The following is a 9,977-nucleotide window of genomic DNA, read 5'->3' on the forward strand; positions in this document are numbered from 1 at the left end:
TGGATCGTTATCCGTCAAAGTAATTGTCATTTCATTTAAACTAGTCAAACCTAAATCAGTTAAATTAAACGAGAAACACGTTTTATACCTCTGCAGTAAAAGTTCTAATTTTTTTTTGTTTTCCAAGTTTAAATCTTCACCCGTTTTTAAACTACTTGTTATTGATTCGCCCGATTCAACTTCCACCTTACGGACCTCAAAATTATTTTTATTGTCAAAAATACACCCTCTCGTTAATAACTGTCCTTTTTGGAAATTCACCGCCACTGTATTTAGATTTAAGACTAATACACACCCTTTTCCTTTAATTATTGAATAAAGACCCGGCAAAACATAATACTTTTGTTCACCCATATTTCGTACAGATTCCCTTACATACACTTTGCAAGTGCATTCAGTATCGATTTCAATTGGAATCGATTCTATGTAACTGACACTAACGTCAGCGCTAACCGTTAATTTAAGTTTTCCGTAACTTACAGTTTGTGGCAACTCAGGTTTTTTTTGTAAAATTAAGTGTTCGTCAGTCTTAATAATTATGATACCTGCTTGCTCTGTGAACGTATGTCCCAGCAGTACCGGGTGCTTAAGTAAAGAATCCGGAACTACTAGCACCTCCACTAAAGCTTCAACAGACTGTACTTGTAATCGAATCTTACATTTTCCTATAGGGTCTATATACGAGTTGCCAAATCCTTTCAAAGATGGTAAGTCGTCATTACGAAGATCAACGCCTAATTCCATAAAATCGCTATATCTAATCATTGTACATTGGCTACCCAGATCAACATAACAAGTCTTAGATAAATCGTTAACTTTTAAGGGTAGGACGTACTTTTTGTCTAAAATACCTGCTAATTTAACTTCTGACACTGATTTTGCGACCTCTTTTTTATTATTATCGTTATCTTTTACTAACCGCCTACAATTAGAACTCTGGTGACCTAATCTTTTACAAATTGTGCATGTTAATAACGGTTTTGGACACTTAAAACTAGGATGTCCGATTTCGTTACAGTTAAAACATTTAATAGAACCATGTTTGGTTTTATCATTCTGCAAGTCACCAGGTTTCTTGAAAAAAGTGCTACGTTTATCTTTACTATCTTCCATTTTAATAGATTTAAAATAGGCCAAAATGTGCTCCGGTTCTGAGTAATTTGCAGCCTGAGCACCTAATCTCATCCCCCTATCTTCTAATCCGTCTATAATGCAATCTACCGCATCTTTTCCAAATATCTTACATCGATTTAATAAATTCGTCTTATGATAAAAGTAAGCTTCCAATGATTCATTATGCTTTACTTTTCAAATTCAAATTCAAATTCAAATTCAAAAATTCAAATGATTTATTCAGTAAATAGGCCGCAATGGGCACTTTTACACGTCATTTTTTAAACTACCAGCGCTTTCGGAAAGACCATCATTGCCAAGAAGAATGCGCCGCAAGAAACTTGGCAGAAAGTCATTTTTTCATAAAAATATAATTACAAATAAAATACTTAAAAACGATATTATACAATTAAAGAAAAAAAAAATACAAAAAATAATAATAAAAGAAATACAGGGATGTATGGGGTCCCTTAGTTAAAATACTAAACACTAACTATTTCGGTCTAACATCTCGTGTAAAAGTCGTGAATAATCCTGCACGTTTGGAAAAGTTTTGGTGAGCTTATCTTTCCATTCCGACCATGTATTATTAATTGAGGGTAGACCCTGATACCAAATTTTTGCAACGCCGCCTAACTTCGGTAAAGCATAATGAATTAATTGGGTTTCCGACCATTGATATAATTTCGAACACTCCTCTACTTTATTGATCCACGCATCTATAGTTTGCTCTTGGCAAGCCGGATCAAATTCCGGAACAGCATTGGCGTTCATTGAAAAATGATTTTGAGATTGAGACGTAGTAGAAGGCAGTGATTTTATTAATTCCATGACATCTTGTAACGAAAAATTTCCAACACTAGTACTACCCTTATCCGAATTATCCTTGCGTGAGCTCGGACCTGCCTCATCGCTACTACAAGAACTAGAAACACTCACGGTAGCTCGACGTCGTCGCTTACTCGATCGTGGATGACTCGAATCTCTGCGACTGCGCAGCCGCTTCCTCGACCTCCGCCGCGATCGTCGCTTGCGCCTGTTGCTGCGCTCCGAGCTGGTCGACGTCCGCGAGCGCGACCGCGAGCGCGGACGCGACTTGCGCGAGCACCGTGTTCTAGTACGGCTCCTCCTGCGCCGCTTGCGCGGACGGCGCACTTCGCTGCGGCCTCGCGCTGGCTGCGCCGCTAGTTCATCGCTGCGCCCCGCTCGTGGGCCACCAGCCGGTGACAGCTCACGCCCGTCTTCTTCAGGTCGATCTCCCGCCATCAAAACAAAATTAGCTGCAAGAAAGAATACATTGACTGACACTGTAATGTAATCCTAAGCATATAAGGCGCAAGGTTATAGCAGTAACAAGTAGTAAATGTGTCTCACACAGCAAAACAATTTATCTAAATTACCCAATGTGGACGTGTGGGATTATATAGAAATAATTCTGTTTGATCCCACTTCTGAACTAAAAGGGTCAGACAGCTAATTTGAGCAAAGAGAAACTGCAATGATTAAAATCATAGTTAATTTAATTACGATCACAGAGTTACCTTATTTTCCTTCGACGTTCGTACAACGACTGAGCTCCGTCATCGATGGCCACCAATATTAATATACATGTGGGTAAACAGACAATTCAAATCATGTCCGTTATTTCTTTTAATAAAATCCAAAGCTTACACTTATGACCTTGCAATAAACATTTAGAATATTTTTTTTTTTACCTTTTAGTAGGAATATTATAAGTATATACATATAAATCATTTCAGTGGTTTAAGCGTGAAGAGGTAACAAATATGCAGACAGAGCTAAGGGTAGTATGGAATACAATTAATCAATCGATCAAAACAATCAATAATTTTAATTAATACATCCGGTCATTGGCTAACCCCCTGCTTTAAATCGCGTATGAGTCCGTCACGGTCCTCCCTTGCGCGCTGCAGAGCGTCGGCGTCGGCGGTGGCGAGGCCGGCGGGGGCTGCGGGCGCGGCGTCGCTCTTCGGCAGCGCCTTGCCCGCGAGCGGCTCGGCCCGTGAGCCCAACACTCGCCCTGATAGACATAAAACGACACATTATGTACACGTACGTGTATGTCTGGTGGCGTGCTCACGTCGACACGCCGATCTCGTGCAGTGCTCATATAGTTTAGCTATGTCTGTCTGTCTGTCCGTTCATTCGTTCACGGCTTATCTTAGCGACTATAAGAGCTAGAAAGTTATAATTTTGCATGGATTAACCCAACAAAACTGTAAAATAAAATAATTTATTGAATCAGGCGTTACTTTGCGGAGGTCCATATCAATGAACTAAAATAATTTCCTTGCTCACCCGCAATTATTAGATTTAATAATAAACACCAGTTCAAAATTTTCCGAAAGCCCACGTACACAGATGCCGTGATACCAGCATCGTCTAATCACCCGTGGCAGCATAAATTAGCAGCTTTTCATTGTTATGTACATAGATTGTTAACTGTACCTCTTTCTAGGGAAGATTTTGATTTAGAGTTAAATACTATTTATCAGATAGCGTTGTCGAATGGTTATACTAAATCAATGGTCAATAGTTTGGTTCAGAAGAAGCAGGCACGGATAGTGAATAGCATGCTTTACGCTGTGTTACCATCGCAGTCTTCTAACAAATATAGGTGTAGCATTTCATACGTTGGTCGTTTGTCTGATAGAATTTGTGGTATTTTAAAATCAAACAATGTTAAGGTAGCCTTTAAGACTAACAACTCTTTGTACTCTAAACTTTGTAACCACAAAGAGAAGGTAGATAAAGGAACTAGATCGGGTGTATACAAGCTCACTTGTAATGACTGCAGTAAAGTATATGTTGGTCAGACAGGACGCAGTTTTAATGCTAGATTTAAAGAGCATGTTTCGGCATATAGGAATGAGCATCCTGATAAGTCGAATTTTGCCAAACATTTGTTGGAACTAAATCATTCTTTATCGGACTCCGATTCGTATGAAGTGTTACATTATTGTGGCAAGGGGTTTCGTCTCGATGTTTTAGAATGCATGGAGATAATTAGATACAACAGTATGGGGTCTATTATTAATGAGCAGGTAAATTTAGTTTCATCTCCTTGCTACGGCTTGGATCTAATTTCAGCAACGGTAGTTAATAAAACATGCCTTGACAGTAAATAAATAAAAATCAAGGTAGTTTTGAAGGACGGTTAAAAAAAATTATTAATAATTTGTGGGTAGTTTTGTTTCATAAAACGTATGTGGGTACTTGGGGAGTTACAGTGACAAGTTAAAACGGTGGTTGTGGTTCGTTAGTCTAACAACTGGTAGCATGGTGTATGGTTGTGTCACTCTGAAGATGAGCTCTGGTTGAGTTCGAAACGCGTCAGTGTAGTGTGGTGGTGGTGATAGATGGGTTTGTGTGATTTGTGTGTGTTCTTACAGTGTGGAGGTGGAGGAACTGCATGAACACGCATATTTTGCATAAGCTTAGCTATCGTAAGGTCGCGGGTGAGCAAGGAAATTATTTTAGTTCATTGTAAAATAAAAATTATTTTCTTCTTATTCTTTCCTTTTGTACCCAAATAAACATTAAAACATTTCCGACCATTCGGCCTTATGTGGACACCCATACGCGTTTCATCTCCACTTATGGTGGAGGGTGTCAGCCTTTATAATAGTGCATTGTGTCTTAAGGGCGGTAAATAAGGAATTACGAACTAGAGGCTATTAGGGCGTTTTTTTTAATGACTTTCTTAATATTTTTTACATAATTTACCGCGATCCCGTTAGAGGCAGCGGTAAATATGTATTCTACACTCCATCTGCAAATTATTTTACCGGGCCCATAATTCACTCAACGTGTCTATGGTAGCCAGCAGTGCAGCGCGTCGGCAGCCGCCCTCCTGGAGGGCGGCCCGCGGCCGGCAGCGCGGCGCGTCGGCTGCCGCGCGGGCGGGCCGCGGCCATCTTTTTCCTAATTTTAATAGACACAGTAACAGTGTCGACGGAGCTCAGCAGTTTTTGTGTAGTTTTGGCCCTTCGGGCTGATGCAAACTTAACATAACCTAAACCTAAACCTATGCGTCGATTTAAATTTTAACTACATAATTTTTTTTAAAGTCAAACTTAGGTACAGATTGGTAGTTACAGATGGTGCATGTCTTCCTCGATTATAGCGGCCACAGTAATACATACTTAATATGTGAAACTTTCAAGTGTCTAGCTATTACGGCTCAAGAGATAGAACCCTGTGACGGACGGACAGACAGACAGACAGCGGAGTCTCAGTAATAGGGTCCCGTTGAGTTCAGAACCCCAAAAATTACTTCGAACTGGCGCCGCCAGTGCGAAAAGCTCCAGCGCCCACTAGGCGGAGGTACCGGCTCCGTGCGGAAACTATGATTTGACAGATATTTCAATAAATTTACCTTTGAGTATGCCAAAGGTTTGATCGATGGAGGAGCGCGCCCTCTTCTGCACCTCGTTATAAGTAGTAACCTCGGGGGAGTCCTCCGCAGCTCCGTCTACCGGGATCATCATGTACTCCCGCAGGGGTAGCCAGAATCACCTGCGATTGTTTTCTGCGTGTTAGTAATAAATAAATAAAAACCGGCCAAGAGCGTGTCGTACACGCCCAGGATAGGGTTCCGTAGCCATTACGAAAAAATCAAATAATATTTTTCTAAGGATTTCGTATTGTGTACTGAATCTTCCAAGTGTATGTATATTTTATACCTTAGGCTGCTATTTACTCTTAAACTACTAATAATTCTCAAGCAATCTTAGCCGCTATAATTTTCCTTGTAAATTTGTTATATTTACTACCATTCTGAGTTTTTTCAAATTTTTCCACCCAACAGTTTAGATTTTAGAGGGGGCGGGGGGACTCGATTTCAATGAAAATTTTCACTTTAAAGTTGAATATTTCACAAACAGACCACTGAATAGAAAAATTGTCTTAGCAACCCCCCAATGGTTTTAAAAGATCTATCCAACGAGACCCCTCAATATAGGGTTAGTCGAGAAAAAAAATGACCCCCACTTTACGTCATCGTCGGCTGTATACCGCTGGCAGGTGGTAAAACTGACCACCTGGCAGGTTAGACTAACCTAGTTGTGAGTAGTTGTGTATATTGTGTTTCTAGAATATAACTTTAAAAACAGATTGACAGCGGTATACATGCCGGAGCGCAGATTGCTCCCGATAGCCTAAGCGGCTGGTGCTATGCTATGTAAATGTATTTTTAAGTTCTGAAATAAATCCAAATGATTGAAATAGTTGTTTATTTTGAACTAAGTTTAAAGTCACGCGCGTTGATCCCCAGTACCTAAGCTCTCACCTAGTTACAGTCCCCACAGTACTCTAAAAAATTTTTTTTTTACTCTTTTTTATTGTACCACTTTGTCGGCGTGACTGATATGTATACTCATGTCAAATTACAGCTTTCTAGTACTAACGGTCTCTGAGCTTACCCGCGGACAGACAGACAGACAGACAAACGGACAGACACGGCGAAACTATAAAGGTTCCTAGTTGACTCATCATCATCATCATCATCATGTCAGCCGAAAGACGTCCACTGCTGGACATAGGCCTCCCCAAGGCTCTCCACTCAGACCAGTCTTGTGTTTTCCGCATCCCGATACCGCGATCTTAACCAAGTCGTCGCTCCATCTTGTTGGAGGCCTACCGACAGCTCGTCTCCCGGTCCGCGGACGCCATTCGAGAACCTCCTGACACCATCGGCCATCAGTCCTGCGAGCAATGTGCCCCGCCCACTGCCACTTTAGTCTCGCAATTCTTCGGGCTATGTCGGTAACATTAGTTCTACTGCGGATATCATCGTTTCTAATTCTATCCCGCAGAGAAACCCCGAGCATAGCCCTCTCCATAGCCCTCTGAGTGACTTTGAGTTTTCTCATGAGGCCCATCGTTAGCGCCCACGTCTCAGATCCGTATGTCATCACTGGCAACACACACAGCAGTAGTAGTACTAGTTGACTACGGATCTTTAAAAAATATCTCGAGGTGAACATTACATACACTAATAACATAATTAATAATACAATAACTTTTAATATATCGGATAATCAACCGATACTTTTCGCGTGTAATACAGAATATTGCAATACAAAGGTCAAGAGTATTATGGTGGCTTTCAATTCAACCCACCCATGCTTTTATATTTATCCAAATCCTGTTGGAAGGATGTCCCATGCTCAAGTTTAATCGTAAGCTTAAGTATCGACTTCCAAACTGGCTGCCAGCCGAAGATACGCTGACGCGACGTTTCAGTACCACAGGTTTGCGTACTTCTGGCTTGGTGGCTAGCCGAGGTTCCTTTACAGCTTCTAATTATTACTCTTACAATCACATACCTTCCCAACAAGGCGGCCCTTTCATGTGTGCTGCAGAGATTTTCAAAGTGCTTCCTGAAGTTCCTGAGCTCCCTATTCTGCCACATAAATGAATCATGCGTCGCTCCACTATATGACGCGTCCACATTTAAAATTGAGTTCATATCATCACATATCTGAAAAGCAGAGAAAATTTTGTGTGGTTTAAATTTTTATATAATACTAGCCTGTTACCCGCGAATCCGTCCGCTTAGAATTCGGTTCTCACTATCCTGCTGGAACTATGAAATTTTCCAGGATAAAAACTATCCTATGTCCTTTCCCGGGACTCAAACTATGTGTACAGAATTTCATCTAAATCGGTTCAGACAAACAGACTTAAAAACGGGATTTTTTACCAGTTTCTATAACTATTTGTAAAAGATTTCTACCTACAATATGATACACAAATTCCATGAAGACAAAAATCATTTCAAATATTGTATAAAAGTAAAGACACTATATGGGCTACTAAAAAAAAAGAGTAAAAGTGCTTAACTACATATCACTTACCATTATTGTACATAAAGGGAGCGGTAATGTTTTATCTTGAAAAATCTCCTCATACATTGTTGGCCCGATAACTGCAATAATGTGGGTGCAATTAATGGCAGCACACATCCAGGGCAAATTAAATTTATTGTAGAATCTGCAAAACATACAGAATAAGTAGTCAAAGTCAAAATATCTTTATTCAATTTAGGCTATAACAAGCACTTATGGAAGTAAATACATAAGTAGCATTTGCATGTCATATATATGTGCTTGTGATAAGATTTGCTATGGAGATAGCCTGCAGTTAATTTGCATTCCAGAAGTTGTGGCCATAAATCTAATTCGGAATAACTTTTTTAAAATATTTATTATTTAAACTGATAAACTAGCAGCTCATTGAACTAATATGTTGTGGGACATTGGGACCCAATAGTCCCTCCCTACACATCCTTGATAATCTCCCCTACCATAAAACTTCAAAGCTGTAAGAAATCTGGAAAATTAAACAGTTGGTTTTTAGGTTGTTATTTCATCTTGCCATATTTCACTTTTAAATATACTCGCTGGTAAATCTAACCACCCTCCTTCCTTAGGAATATATATGAAGAATGGGCAGTTAGATCTGTCGGTGAGTATGTAATGACTCTTTGCTGGGAATCTTATTAATTTTATAAAACTTCTACAGTATCTTTGTCTTGTGTGGTATGTAACACTGCTGACACGGCTGCTGACATATAATTCTCTTTGTATTTTTTTATATTTGTAACCATTTTTCTTGCTTATTAGATAATAGTGAGTGGTCCATATTTATACATACTACCTGGTGCCCACTACTCTATCTGCAAAGAATTTGCTCATTGCTATCCCGCAGGAGCTATGAAATTTTCATGGATTAAAAACTATCCTATGTCCTTTCCCAGGACTCAAACTACTTTTACATCAAATTTTGTCTAAATTGGTTCAGTGGTTTAAGTGTGTACATAGAGGTAAAAGAAAGACAGACACTCTTTTGCATTTGTAATACTAGCCACAGCAACAGCCCGCAACTCCATCTGCATAGAATCCTATGTCCTTTATGGTATTTCATCTAAATCAGGTCAAGTGCCACAAAAATTCTAGGCTCTGATAATATTAGTATGATCACTATGGATAAGGGCTTACCTTTATGGTAGTGTCGATTCCACGGCTATTTAGCTTAGGAGGAAGTAAGGGTACCACCTCCGCACAGAGGGCCTTAACTGCCTCCTGAGTCAGCCAGAAGGTATTTGCCTTTGGCGGTCAGTTAGATATTCAGGTGAAGCTTCTTCCACTAATAAAATTGTTTCATTAGTTCAAATTAAAAAAAAAAGAATTTTCAAAAATCATTACAAATTTCTGCTACAAACATGCAACAGCTGTGGAAAATTTCATTCTTGTAAATATCTACTGAGACTGTAAGTCTTCTATCAGTTATATATTATTCTTTACACAACTGCCCAAAGAAAAAAAAGAGTTGCCTAGTTTTACTAGACAATTTACGAAATTTACTGCTTGCGTAGCTTTCTTTAGAAGTGTATATACAAGTATTTTAATAATTTCTCATATATTTTCGAGTCAAAGAAACTTCATTTATCTCAAAAGAAATAAGATAACTGTTTTAACTAAGAAAATGCTGTTAAAACTGCCAAAGATTTGTATTAAATTAAATAAAAACACAATTACATTGAAAAAGCTGGATAACATCACACTGTCACTGTCACACACAAGTTCACATCAAAACAAACAAAATCGTTCACAAGGTCGCTTTTCCTGCAACATTCATTGAATCGAAGCCAAAACGACAACAATTTAGTTATCGTGTGATTTTGACATTTCTACTCGAAAATCTTTACGTCAAAACTCGAAATCGTTGGCGAAGTTTGCTTTTCATGGTAGGCCAAATCCGTAACCAATCTCGAAGTTTGAGTTTCGTAGTAGACAAAACCGCTCGAAACTAGTCGAAACGAACTTCGGATCGAAAAC

At 39.3% G+C, this 9,977-nt stretch overlaps 1 long non-coding RNA gene across 2 annotated transcripts; it reads right to left on the minus strand.

Annotated features, from left to right (window-relative positions):
* Positions 1-7,589: 7,589 nt before the first annotated feature.
* Positions 7,590-9,749, minus strand: LOC141437403 (uncharacterized). Of its 2 annotated transcripts, XR_012452391.1 has the most exons (4): positions 9,678-9,749; positions 9,138-9,285; positions 7,995-8,130; positions 7,590-7,618 (listed from the first exon to the last, which is right to left on the minus strand). It is a non-coding gene; the product is annotated as an uncharacterized lncRNA (long non-coding RNA). The 2 variants fall into 2 exon arrangements; XR_012452390.1 differs by lacking the exon at positions 9,678-9,749 and having other exon boundaries at positions 9,138-9,667.
* Between the last annotated feature and the right edge of the window lie 228 nt (positions 9,750-9,977).

Source organism: Choristoneura fumiferana, chromosome 17 (genome assembly GCF_025370935.1).
Source record: "Choristoneura fumiferana chromosome 17, NRCan_CFum_1, whole genome shotgun sequence".
Lineage (NCBI taxonomy): Eukaryota > Metazoa > Arthropoda > Insecta > Lepidoptera > Tortricidae > Choristoneura > Choristoneura fumiferana.